Source organism: Chiloscyllium plagiosum, chromosome 48 (assembly GCF_004010195.1).
Source record: "Chiloscyllium plagiosum isolate BGI_BamShark_2017 chromosome 48, ASM401019v2, whole genome shotgun sequence".
Taxonomy (NCBI): Eukaryota; Metazoa; Chordata; class Chondrichthyes; order Orectolobiformes; family Hemiscylliidae; genus Chiloscyllium; species Chiloscyllium plagiosum.
This window is the reverse complement of record NC_057757.1, coordinates 4,575,568-4,589,624: the sequence shown is the minus strand read 5'-3', so window position 1 is coordinate 4,589,624 and position 14,057 is coordinate 4,575,568. Positions and strand designations below refer to the sequence as shown.

The 14,057-nt window shown below is 46.8% G+C and overlaps 1 long non-coding RNA gene across 1 annotated transcript; it reads right to left on the bottom strand.

The window, feature by feature from the left end:
* Positions 1–3,299: 3,299 nt before the first annotated feature.
* Positions 3,300–13,726, bottom strand: LOC122544431. Its single transcript, XR_006310338.1, has 5 exons — positions 13,642–13,726; positions 12,531–12,551; positions 9,042–9,059; positions 6,749–6,766; positions 3,300–4,058 (listed from the first exon to the last, which is right to left on the bottom strand). It is a non-coding gene; the product is annotated as an uncharacterized LOC122544431 (long non-coding RNA).
* Positions 13,727–14,057: the final 331 nt, after the last annotated feature.

Genomic DNA, 14,057 nt, shown 5'->3' with positions numbered 1-14,057 from the left:
TATAGAGGTTTATAAAATCACAAGGGGCACGTGGTGGTGGCAGGTGCCTTTTCCCTAGGGCGGGGGTGAGTTTAAAATTAGAGGGCATATTTTTAAGGTGAGAGGAGAGAGGTTTTAAAAAGACATGAGGGGCAACAAGAGGGTGGTTCGTGTGTGGAATGACCTTCCAGAGGAAGTGATGGATGCGGGGACAGTTACAACATTTAAAAGACGTTTGGATAAGTCCATGAATAGGAAAGGTTTCGAGGGATGTGGGCCAGGAGCAGGCGGCTGGGACTAGTTCAGTTTGGGGTGTGGTTGGCCCGAAAGGTTTCTTTCTGTGATGTATGATTCCATTGTCCCAGGGAGCTGAAATAAAACATGAGAACCCAGAGCACCAGCTCAGGGTGTCAGAGGAAGGCACTCTGCCCTTTCAAACGAAGGAAAGTAGCGATATAGAACAAAGAAAGTTTACAGCCCAGGAACAGGCCCATCGGCCCTCCAAGCCTGAGCTGATCCAAATGTACTGCCTAAACCTGTGGGTCAAGTCCTAAGCACCTGTATCCCTCTGCTCCCCCCCCCACCTACTCATGCATCCGTCCAGACGTAGCTTAAATGAATCTCCCGTGCCTGCCTCTGCCACCTCTGCTGGCAACACGTTCCAAACGCCCATCACCCTCTGTGTGAAGTACTTGCCGCGTGCATCCCCCTTAAACTTTCCACCTCTCACCTTGAAAGAGTGACCTCTCGTTATTGAATCCATCACCCTGGAGAAAAGCTTGTCTCTCTCCACCCCTGACAAGACCCTTCATGATTTTGTAAACCTCAGTCAGGTCCCCCCTCAATCTCATTTTTTCTAATGAAAATAAACCTAACCTACTCATCCTCTCTTCATAGCTAGCACCTTCCATACCAGGCAACACCCTCGTAAACCTTCTCTGCACCCTCTCCAAAGCATTTTTTCTAATGAAAATAAACCTAACCTACTCAACCTCTCTTCATAGCTAGCACCTTCCATACAGGCAACACCCTCGTAAACCTTCTCTGCACCCTCTCCAAAGCGTTCACATCCTTTTGTTAATGTGGCCACCAGAACTGTACACAGTATTCTAAATGCGGCCGAATCAATGTCTTGTACAATGTTAACATGACTTGCCAGCTCTTATACTCAATACCCCGTCCAATGAAGGCAAGCATACCATATGCCTTCTTGACCACTCTATCCACCTGTGCAGCCACCTTCAGAGTACAGTGGACCTGCACTCCCAGATCTCTCTGCCCATCAACTTTTCCCAAGGCTCTTCCGTTCATTGTATAATTCGCTCTGGAATTAATTTTGCCTAAATGCATCACCTCGCATTTGTCTGGATTGAAAACCATCTGCCACTTTTCCGCCCAACTCTCCAGTCTATCTATATCCTCCTGTATGGACATAGGGGCAGAGTGGACTGGTGGAGGGCAGCCATGATTCAGGGTACAGCAGGGCTGAAGATCCACATGGCCTGCTTCAGCTGGTCTCTTCTGTTTTAACAATGACCACCCTGTTTCATTTAAGACAAGTTCAAATTAATTCAGAGCAGTAGATGGTGCTGTTCAATACTGTATACAATCCTGTGTCCTGGGAGGGTTTGATGGGGGACAGTGGAGACGCTGCTTTGCTCTGTATCTAACCCCATGCTGTCCCCATCCTGGGAAGTGTTTGATGGGGGACAGTATAGAAAGAGCTTTACTCTGTATATAAACCTATGCTATTCCTGTCCTGGAAGTGTTTGATGGGAACAGTATAGAGGGAGAGTTACTCTGTATCTAACCTTATGCTGTCCCTCCCCTGGGTGCGTTTGATGGGGGAGAGTGCAGAGGGAACTTTACTCTGTATTTAACCCCGTGCTGTCCCTGTTCTGGAAGTGTTTGATGGGGGACAATGTAGAGAGAGCTTTACTCTGTTTCTAACTGTGTTGTCCCTGTCCTCGGAGTGTTTGATGGGGGACAGTGTAGAGAGAGCTTTACTCTGTATCTAACCACGTGCTGTCCCTGTCCCTGGGAGTGTTTGATGGGGGCAGTGTACAGCGGTTTTTACTCTGAGTCTAATCCCATGATGTCCCTCTCCTGGGAGTGCTTGATGTGGATGGTGTAGAGGGAGCTTTACTCTGTATCTAATCTCATGCTGTCACTGTCCTTGGGATGTTTGATGGGGGACAGTGTAGAGACAGCTTTAATGTGTATCTAACCCCGTGCTGTCCCGATCCTGGAGGTTTTTGATGCAGGGACAGTGTAGAGGGAGCTTTACTCTGTATCTAACCCTGTACTATACCTGTCCTGGGAGTGTTTGATGGGACAGTGTAAAGGGAGATTTACTCTGTATCTAACCCTGTGCTGTCCCTGTCCCTGGGAGTGTTTGATGGGGGCAGTGTACAGCGGTTTTTACTCTGAGTCTAATCCCATGATGTCCCTCTCCTGGGAGTGCTTGATGTGGATGGTGTAGAGGGACCTTTACTCTGTATCTAACCTCATGCTGTCCCTATCCTGGCAGTGTTTGATGGAAGACGGTGTAGAGAGGGCTTTACTCTGTTTCTAAACCCATGCTGTCACTGTCCTTGGGATGTTTGATGGGGAACAGTGTAGAGACAGCTTTAATGTGTATCTAACCCCATGCTGTCCCTATCCTGGAGGTTTTTGATGCAGGGACAGTGTAGAGGGAGCTTTACTCTGTATCTAACCCTGTACTATACCTGTCCTGGGAGTGTTTGATGGGATAGTGTAAAGGGGGATTTACTCTGTATCTAACCCTGTGCTGTCCCTGTCCCTGGGAGTGTTTGATGGGGGACAGTGTAGAAGGAGCTTTACTCTGTATCTAACCCTGTGCTGTCCCTTTTCCTGGGAGTGTTTGATGGGGATAGTGTAGAGGGAGCTTTACTCTGTATCTAACCCTGTGCTGTCCCTCTCGTGGGAGTGTTTGATGGGGATAGTGTAGAGGGAGCTTTACTCTGTATCTAACCCTGTGCTGTCCCTGTCCCTGGGAGTGTTTGATGGGGATAGTGTAGAGGGAACTTTACTCGAACACAGATCCCTTTTGGTTCCAGTGGGTTGATGATACTGTCAATGCTGACACCAACGGACTGTTATTGTATCACATCATTAAGACATGGACACAGATCCTGATGGATCCAATGCCTTTGTTATCCCAATCCCATTGGATGTTGCTGCTTGGTTTATGACAGTATTCAGGAATAAAGAGAGTGAAGCACAAATATGTTTGTAATGTCGACCTGGGAGATTCTAAAAACCATCAACGAGTCGCTTGAGATGCAGGAATAGTTTATTAAGCAAGCAAGATGCAATTACATCATCCACCATCGATACAGAAACCAACTGGAGTCCACCTTCACTCAACCCAACCCAACTAACTCCTTCCCCCACCCTGGTGTTCACCTCCACCTATCCCACAGAAACACAAACAGCTTTAAGTCAATTCAGGCCCAACACCCAACTGACCTCAACCCAACCCAGTGGAGATAAACCCCAGCCCAACCTCATTGACATTTACAGATGAAGGGAATGGTGAAGACCCCAACTCCCCAGCTGCCTTCCTCGTTCGAAACTAGCTCAGAGAAGGGCTGGACCGAGGTCCTGACCAACTCTTCATCAAAGTCCTCAGCAGCGGGTTTGCATCTTCACTCTCACCGTCCGGAAGAGAAGCAGAAAACCAAGAGAGGGAATTCAATTCTAATTATTTCTTAATATTGGAAGACTAAATTTTTATTTCGATATATCTGAACTCGTGCATGGAGGTTCGTCCCTACGGAAAAGTGGATAACAATCATTCCCTGCCCCCTCCCCAATCCGGGAACGAGGAAGACCGTTCTCCCGAGGGATAGTATCATTTGCGGTCCTTGTGAATGATCGCGAAGGCCTGGGCTGGGCTGGGGTGTGGCAGGGAGATCTGGTGCCCTCTTTTGGACCGATGGAGCGGCGCAGGGCTGTCCCTCCATGAGCAGCGATTGGTTGATTTCACATTAAGCGGGCTCTGAGCAGGAAAGTGGCAATCAGTTTGTTTTGGGATCCAATCCGGGAAGCGGCCCCTGCAAACCGGGAAAGACATGTTAATTTTCGCTGTATACTTACCGAAACAAATTGGGAAGTTATGGTCTGGGTTGCCTGCTTAAGAATGATTTGAGTGGCCTGGCCTAGTCCATAACACTATTGAGCTGGATCAATGGTCTGGTCAATGATTTCCTCTCAGAGCAGGAACAGACCTAAGTAGTTTGGAATGTCCTCAACCTTATTCAATGAGATGGCAGTATATCCCTGCACATAGAACTATCCATTATATATATTGGTGAACTTTACTGAAGGGAGCAATTAGATCCAGTCAAATGATAAGGCAGCTTTGCACATGAGTCATCATGCCATTGTTCACTGGAGCACAGGGATAGTGCCTACCCAATCTAAGTTCAGCTCCTAACTCTTCTGTGTGTCATTGGCATCTCACTCTAAGAAGCCAGAGTTAGAGGTTATGGAACAATGCTGTGACTTGAAGAGATTATTTTGTCCTGGTTTGTTTTTGAAGAGAGGTTGTAAGGCAGAGGTACCGGACAGTCTACCAGAAACACTGGAGTAATCAGCTTGTCAGGCCTTGGATTTTTTTAAAAAGTTGTAATAATAGAAGCAGCCTGGCTGGGTGTGGCCTGGTCTCACAGACCAGGGTTTAGAGTCATAGAGTCATAAAGATGTACAGCATGGAAACAGACCCTTTGATCCAACTCGTCCATGCTGACCAGATATCCCAACCTAATCTAGTCCCATTTGCCAGCACTTGGCCCATATCCCTCCAAACCCTTCCTATTCATATACCCATCCAGATGCCTTTTAAATGTTGTAATTGTACCAACTTCTACCATTTCCTCTGGCAGCTTATTCCATACACGCACCACCCTCTGAGTGCAAAAGTTGCCCCTTAAGTCCTTTTAAAATTTTCCCCTCTCACCTTAAACCTATGCCCTCTAGTTCTGGACTCCCCCCACCCCAGGGAAAGGACCTTGTTTATTTATCCTATCCATGCGCCTCGTGATTTTATAAACCCCTATAAGGTCACCCCTCAGCCTCCGATGCTCCAGGGAAAACAGCCCCAGCCTATTCAGCCTCTCCTCGTATCTCAAATCCTCCAACCCTGGCAACATCCTTGTCAATCTTTTCTGTACCCTTTCAAGTTTCGCAATATCCTTCCTATAGCAGGGAAACCAGAATTGCACGCAATATTCCAACAGTGGCCTCACGAATGTCCTGTACAGCCACAACATGACCTCCCAACTCCTGTACTCAATGCTTTGACCAATAGTTTTGCCTTAGTTTTTAGGTTTGGCTTTAAGAAGTTGCTGTTGTGGTCTTGAAGAAGTAGAAGCTATCTCCCCCTTCTCTCAGTTACAGTAGGAAAGTGGGGTTTCTCACTGCTGTGGGTTAACTAGGAGAGAAATCAGCTTTTTGGAATTTGTTTTTTTGCCCAGGGATGTGTTTATGGGGTGTTACTACATTGGAACAGTTAGTCAGTAATAGTTACTGTGTCTATTATTCTGCTAAGTGTTCAAATAGAGTTAAGTTATTCAAAGTTATAGAGTCATACAGCTGTACAGCACGGAAGCAGACCCTTCAGTCCAACTCATCCATGCCGACCAGATACCCTAACCTAATCTCATCCCATTTGCCAGCACTTGGCCCATATCCCTCTAAACCCTTCCTATTCATATACTCATCCACATGCCTTTTAAATACTGTAATTGTACCAGCCTCCACCACATCCTCTGGCAACTCATTCCATACACGCACCACCTTCTGTGTGAAAAAGCTGCCCCTTAAGTCCCACTTAAATTTCTCCCCTCTCACCTTAAACTCTAGTTCTGGACTCCCCCACCCCAGGGAAAAGACTTTGTCTATTTATCCTATCCATGCGCCTCATGATTTTATAAACCTCTATAAGGTCACCCCTCAGCCTCTGACACTCCAGGGAAAACAGCCTCAACCTGTTCAGCCTCTCCCTATAGCTCAAACCCTCCAACCCTGGCAACGTCCATCCTCTTTCATTTGTTGCAATTTAACTATAGTGCTTGAATATAACATGTTTTGCTTCACGTCGAGTGGTTTGAATTGCATCTGGAACACAGGCCCTTTACACTTATCTTTAAAAATACAAAAAGGTAGGGTCTAGGCTACCTTCCTAAAATATTTTGAGGGGGTCTAATCTGGTCCATAACAGTTATTACTTGTGGGACAATATTACAGTTATGGAACAATGTCGTGACTTGAAAAGATTGTTTTGTCCCGGTTTGTTTTTGAAGTGAGGTTGTAAGGCAGACACGCTGGACAGTCTACCAGAAGCTCTAGAGCTTGTCAGGCCTTGGGGTCTTTTTAAAGTTAGAACAATAGAAGCACCCTGTCTGAGTGTGGCCAGCTCGCACAGACCAGGGTTTAGAGTCATACAGTCACAGAGAAATCCACTTCCCTTCAAGGCAGATAAGTGTCTAATTCAACAGCTTGATCTGAGGAAACAGATGGTTTTGCTTTTTTTTGGGCGGAGAACGCCCCCCCCCCCAAAAAAAATAGTCCATTCGCAGGCCACTGTGTCCAAGGTGAAACACATCACCCTATCACCCCGTTGTAATAGTGAGCGTGATGCCAATGATTGGGATGATGGTGCACCATATTCAACAGTCCTCTTGGCTCAGGCATGATGGTTATTCATTCTGGTGAAGTAAATGCAGAAAATTAAATAACTTACCATAGATGGGAATGGAGCCTGTGGGAAAAGAAATGAAGAACAAGGTTTAAGAATGAGCAGTGTCTGCATAGAATGAATTGGGAACTTACAATTTCTTTATCATCATTGGCACTTTCTGAGTCGTTTTCTTTTAGATTAGATTAGATTACTTACAGTTTGGAAACACGCCCTTCAGCCCAGCAGGTCCACACCGACCCGCTGAAGCGCAACCCACCCAGACCCATTCCCCTACATTCACCCCTGCCCCTAACACTACGGGCAATTTAGCATGGTCAATTCACCTAACCTGCACATTTTTGGACTGTGGGAGGAAACCGGAGCACCCGGACGAAACCCACGCAGACACAGGGAGAATGTGCAAACTCCACACAGTCAGTCGCCTGAGGCCTGAATTGAACCCGGGTCTCTGGCGCTGTGAGGCAGCAGTGCTAACCACTGTGCCACCCATACTTCTAATCATTGAGCGAGCATCACTCTTTGCCCTCTTTTATTAATCAATCCTTGTTCGTTTTAAAGTGAATGGAGAGAGATTTAAAAAAGGCACGAGGGGCAATTTTTTTTTAACACAGAGAGTGGCTCTCGTATGGAATGAACTTCCTGAGGATGTGTGGATGCTGGAACAGAAGAGATTTGCCAGGATTTTGCCAGGAATGGAGGGTTTGCGTCCCAAAGAGAGACTGGAGTGTAGGAGGCTGAGGGGTGACCCTTATACAAGTTTACAAAATCATGAGGGATTATAGATAAGGTGAATGACAAGTCTCTTTTCCCTAGGGGGGGGGGGTGGATTTCAAGACTCGGGGGCATAATTTTAAGGTGGGAGGAGAAAAGATTTTAAAAAGACACGGGGAGCGACCTATTTACACAGAGGGTGGTTCGTGTGTGAAATGGCACTCCTGAGGAAGTGGTGGATGAGGGTGCAGTTACAACGTTTAAAAGGTGTTTGGATAAGTCCATGAGTAGGAAAGGTTTGGAGGCATATGGGCCAGGAGCAGGCAGCTGGAACTGGCTTAGTTTGGGATTATGGTCAGCACGGGCTGGTTGGGCCGAAGGGTCTGTTTCTGTGCTGGATGATTCTATGGCTCTCTGACAATCTAACCCTCTTCCACCAAAGCGTGGAGTGTGATATTAATTTTCTCATTTATCACATTTGGCCTAAATCTTTAAAAATTGAACTATTTTTCACACCCACTGATTGAAATACCTTATTTTTTTGATGAGATCATTCAGCTTTTGATAAAGTGGAAATGTGTGGCCATTGAGGTGATCAATTTATAGTGGTGATCTGGTTAATGATTACAACTCAGGACTGGAGATACATTGGCCAAATTTTACGGAGGAAAGAACGGGTCCAAGACTAGTAATTTAAACTAAAAATGCAGGCAGTGATGATGGCACGTGGATTGGTTAAATAGGCTGAATTAAGACAGAACAGGGCTGAGAGAGCTCCCAACAGGGTGGACTTGGAGAGGATCTTATACCAGGAGTCAAATCACAGGTCGTCCCATTTGAGATCGAAATATGAAGAAATATTTTCTAAGAGAGTGATGAGTCTTTTCTTTAAAAGGTGGTCAAAGTTGAACCATTGATTATTCAACACTAAAGGCAGAGTGCAGGAAAGTGGGACAAATGCAGGTAATCAGGCACTTTCGACAGGACAAACTCAATGATGCAGTATGAGTTTGAGGACAGACGTGGCTGGATTCTTGATAAATGACTGGTGTGAGCAGGAATGCGGAGTAACCTGATGAAAGCCGCGATGGTATTGAAAGATGGAGCGGCTTCAAGGGGCTGAATGACCCTACTTCAGCCACTAGGTCATCTGCTGAGTGGCTCCCAAAGTCTTGAATTGCATTGGACCGTGATGCTACACCCAAGCATTCCACAGATATTTTGCAATGTCTGCAGAGCGGAGAGATCAGGCCACTTGGCCCATCACCAGTCAGAAAGAGCCACCGAACCATTCTAGCCCCTGAGTCATCACCTGTACCCCCAGTTATAGAGTCATAGAGATGTACAGACCCTTCGGTCCAACCCGTCCATGCCGACCAGATATCCCAACCCAATCTATTCGTTGCACAATCTTAGGCAAAGGTCTTGCCCGTTTTGTGGGCGGGCATATCCAGGGTTTTCCGTGATCCCAATGGCCCACATCAGGGAAATCACCCCCTGGAATAAAGGAAGCCAATGTGCTGTGAAGTGATTCACCCTTATAATCAACAATTTTCAGGCCTCCAGCCCTTTCAAACTTCATTTGTTTTGAGAATGAAATGTAAAATAAAAGGAAATACGATACCATAATAGGGAGGAGGAACTGTGAAAAGAGAAAGAAAAAAACAGATGTGTGTTAATGTACATTGTCTGCAGAGAATGAGTTGTAGTCCATCATAGTCATAGAGACGTACAGCACGGAAACAGACCCTTCGGTCCAACCCGCCCAGATATCCCAGTCACTGCAACAATTAACAGATTCAGAATTATAGGTCAGTGGTGCACTTTCACAAGTGAAGGTAAACGCTTACTGGGGAAAGAGGGCTTGCTCTCTTCTTTGAGAGAGAGAGCTGGCTGCTGCTGAGTTTTAACCATGCCTCAGCAGAGCTGAGTTTGAGAAACTGTTCCTTTCTTGGTAACGCTAACTGGAGTGTGGGAATCGAACCTGTGCGTCATACGTAACACCCTGTACTGCAAGCCAGATATTCAGGCAACTGAGCTATCCAACCCACACACCCAGCTTCAGCAGCCACCCAATGTTAGGCTCTGTGCACTTTTGAACTCTATCCCTTAGTGTCCAGGGATGTGTGGGTTAGGTGCATTAGTCAGGGGTAAATGTAGAATAATAGGGTAGGGGAATGGGTCTGGGTGGGATACTCTTTGGAGGGTCAGTTGGGCCGAATAGCCTGTTTCCACACAGTAGGGATTCTAACAACATGGTCTGGTCAACAGTCAGAGCTCAGGCAAGGACAGACTTGGAGTGGCTCAGAATAAACCGTGAATTAGGTGATAAAAATTATTCCTCCGCTTGGACATATACAGCAGGTAAACAAACGCATTTGGCACACCTCACTGGAACAGAGTTATCGCATTCAATTTCCTCACTTATTCACTCATAGGATGTAGGCCTCAAGGGGAAGGACAGTATCTGCTCCAGACATGACAGTGTTGAAGTGCCAGCTGAGGGAACAATGTTCCGAACCCATTCCAGATCCTGGGAGAAGACTGGCAACTCCTGTCATGAACTGGAACAATTCACAAACACGCAACACCCATTGTAATTGAGGTCGTGCCCAGATTTTTAAATGGTGAGGGAGTTGAGGGAAGAGGGCAGGAAAGTGGAGTCCAGGGTATTCAGACTAGCCATTGGGTCGACAGAACTTGCCTGATGGACCGAATGGTCTGCTTCTGCTCCTACACTATGGCCTGACATATGCACACACATTGTTAGGGCACACTAAGTGGGATAGTCTCAATGTAAAGGCAGAGCACTGGGATCTGAAGGTGGAACGTCACCATCCAGGAATGAAAGCACACCAACGCCACCTAATGGTTTTATTGTTAACTGCAAAGAGTAGAAAATGTCAGGAGCTTTCCACAGTGAGGGTAATTGAAACACAACTTCGGCTGACGCACCGTTATCAAAATCGGATCGGAAAGGGCTCAGCTGTGAACAGATCTTGCAACTCAAGTCTGGGCATCCATGAGACGCTGTGGGCTATTGTCAGCAGCAGAATTGTACAATCATGGCCCAGCATTATCGCCCACTCGACCTTTACCATCAAGCCAGGGGATTAACCTTGCTTCAACGGAGAGTGCGAGAGGGCATGCCAGGAACAGCACCAGGCACACCTGAAAATGAGATGCCAACCTGGTTAAGCCACCAAACAGCAAGTGATTGGCAGAGCTTAGCGATCAAAGCTCTGCAGTCCTGCCACGTCCAGTCGCGAATGGTGGTGGACAATTAAACAACTCACTGGAGGAGGAGGAGGCTCCACACATTTGAAAATGATGGGAGTTAGAGGGCTACCGAGGTAGGGCTGGAGTGTGGGACTAACTGGAACACTCTTTCGGGATCTGGCACATTCACCATGGGCCAAATGGCCTCCTTCTGTGCTGTACAATCCAACGATTCTACGAAATATCCCCATCCTCAAGGAGCCCAACACATCGGTGCAACACGTATGGTGGAAACATTCGCAACAATCAAATGCTAGCCAGTCTGCCATGCTCGCGTCCCAAACATTCACTTTCTTACAAAATTAGAATTAGCATCCTTACAGTGTGGAAACAGGCCCTTCGGCCCAACAAGTCCACTCTGACCCTCCGAAGAGTAACCCATTCCCCTACCCTACATTTACCCCTGACTAATGCACCCTAACCTGCACATCCCTGGGCACTATGGGACAATTTAGCACAGTCCAATCCACCCTAACCTGCACCATCCCTGAAAACTATGGGACAAATTCAGCACAGCCAATCCACCCTAACCTGCACCATCCCTGAACACTGTGGGACAATTTAGCGCAGCCAATCCACCCTAACCTGCACAAATCTGGACTGTGGGAGGAAACCCACGTAGACACAGTGAGAATGTGCAAACTCCACACAGACAGTCACCCAAGGCTGGAATCGAACCAGGGTCCCTGGCACTGTGAGGCAGCAGTGCTAACCACTGAGCCACCATGCCACACAATTCACACATTATTATGAGGATCTGGATATCAATGAGCACGGGGACAGTGCAGCGGTGAGTATTTGGTGTCACGCAACATTTGGTGTTGTTCAGAGACACAGCCGTTGTGCACTGTCGAGAACCAGATTTAGGAAATTAAAGACAATTCCTGATACATAATACACTGGGAGTCCCAGGAAATGAAACAGGCTTGTGTTCCTGAGTATTACCGACAGAAGGTGAATCGGAAATCTGCATGTGCAGCCCAATCAGTTCCATATGTTCAGAATGAGTTGGCATTAATCTTTCAACCATTAGATTATACCTTGTGCAACCCATTCTAAAAGCTGAAAGACTTAACAGCAATCTCGGTTTGTTCAATACATCACGTCAGCTGTAGGACACTTTGATCTTTTGCCATAAATTCTGTGTCTTATGATCCTGTTCCACTAGCTACCTGATAAAGGAGTAGCACTCCGAAAGCTAGTGCTTCCAAGTAAACCTGTTGGACTATAACCCGGTGTCGTGTGGTTTTTAACCTGGTCATTAAATGTGCATGTAGGAAACATTAGTGTTTTCTTCCTCCCACTGTGTGGACGACACACTCCTGGTATCTCATCACAAAAGGCCAGTTTTGAGATTTCCAGTGCAGGGGTTCAACTGAAGGAGTGGCAATTTGTCTAGACCAAGGTTTGGGAAGGATAGTTTTCTTATATGTGCAGACCTGGGAGGGGACTGTTAGAGAAGTGTAGCCAATTCTGTAACCGAGAGAGAATTAACTCTCCCTCCCCCCAATTAATACATCATAGAATCCCTACAGTGTGAAAACAGGCCATTCAGCCCAACAAGTCCACACCGACCCTCCGAAGAATAACCCACCCATTCCGCATTACTCTACATTTACCCCTGACTAATACACCTAACCTACACATCCCTGAAAGCTATGGGGCAATTGAGCACGGCCAATCCAGCCTAACCTGCACATCCCTGGACACTATGGGGTAATTTAGTATGGCCAATCCACTATGGCAGGGAAACACTGGCACTAACATTCTTTAACTTTCAGTCCTCATTGCTAATCTTCATTAGGAGACAGACAGTGAGAATGAAATGCAATACCTTTCCTGTAGGGTTGACCAACTGTGGAATAAATGAAGTTATATCAAGTTTATTTGTGGAGAATGCATTTGAAATCTATATTTTCAACTCAAACAGTTCATGTCAGGTTTAACACCATTTTCATTACACAGTCTCTGTCATTAGCAATCTGCAAAGAAGGAATATATAATTTCTTTCATCAACATTCCAAGAATTGCCATTGACCAGAAACTCAACTGGGCTCATCGCATAAAAACGGTGGCTACAAGAGCAGGTCAGAGGTTGGGAATCCTACAGCGAGTAACTCACCTCCTGACTCAGAGTCATAGAGATGTACAGCATGCAAACAGACTCTTCAGTCCAACCCGTCCATGCCGACCAGAAATCCCAACCCAATCTAGTCCCACCTGCCAGCACCCAGCCCATATCCATCCAAACCCTTCCTATTCATATACCCATCCAAATGCCTTTTAAATGTTGCAATTGTACCAGTCTCCACCACTTCCTCTGGCAGCTCATTCCATACACATATCACCCTCTGTGAGAAAAGGTTGCCCCTTAGGTCTCTTTTATATCTTTCCCCTCTCTCACCCTAAACTTATGTCCTCTAGTTCTGGACTCCACCACCCCAAGGAAAAGACTTTGCCATACTCCCCAAAGCCTGTACACTATCAATGAGGCACAAGTCAGGACTGAGTGGGAATACTCTCCAATTACTGTGAGCTCTATCTGTGGTCTACACTGGACATTCCGAGCTCTGTCCAGAGACAGTGAGCTCTGTCCATGGTCTACACTGGACACTCAGACCTCTGTCCATGGTCTACACTGGACACCCGGAGCTCCGTCCAGAGACTGTGAGCTCTGTCCATGGTCTACACTGGACACTCGGAGCTCTGTCCAGAGGCTATGAGCTCTGTCCATGGTCTACACTGGACATTCGGAGCTCCGTCCAGAGTCTGCGAGCTCTGTCCATGGTCTACACTGGACACTCGGAGTTCCATCCAGAGACTGCGAGCTCTGTCCATGGTCTACACTGGACACTCGGAGCTCCGTCTAGAGGTCGCGAGAGCAGGACTGACATTAAAAAGCTGACCACTACCAGGGGTGAGTGGGACAGCACACTGCTACATACATGCCATGACCACTGCCATCAGGCTGACCAGGAGGAACAGACACAGGTACTTCATGGTTGTGGTGAGTCGGGAGTCTCACAGTAAGTTGTCTGCTTGCCTCTAGCTGAGGTGATTTGTACATAGTGCACCCTGGGTTTATATACACTTTCAGACCAGCCTCCTGACACCCAGCCAAGCAACACCTGGCTCCTATCAGAGCAGATAACACTCTGCCCCACCCATGAATCAGCCTCTTTGGCAGATTGGCCAGGGATCAATCAACAGGTGATGAAATGTCAGCCAAGAGATAAGGCAATGGCCACAGAGCAGAGGATCCTGGGAAAATTTTCCCAGCCAAAACACAAGCTGTCCATCCTTCACAATCCAGGGAGCTACTGAAAACACATAAACCCCTCTCTTTCCCAGTGAAATATCT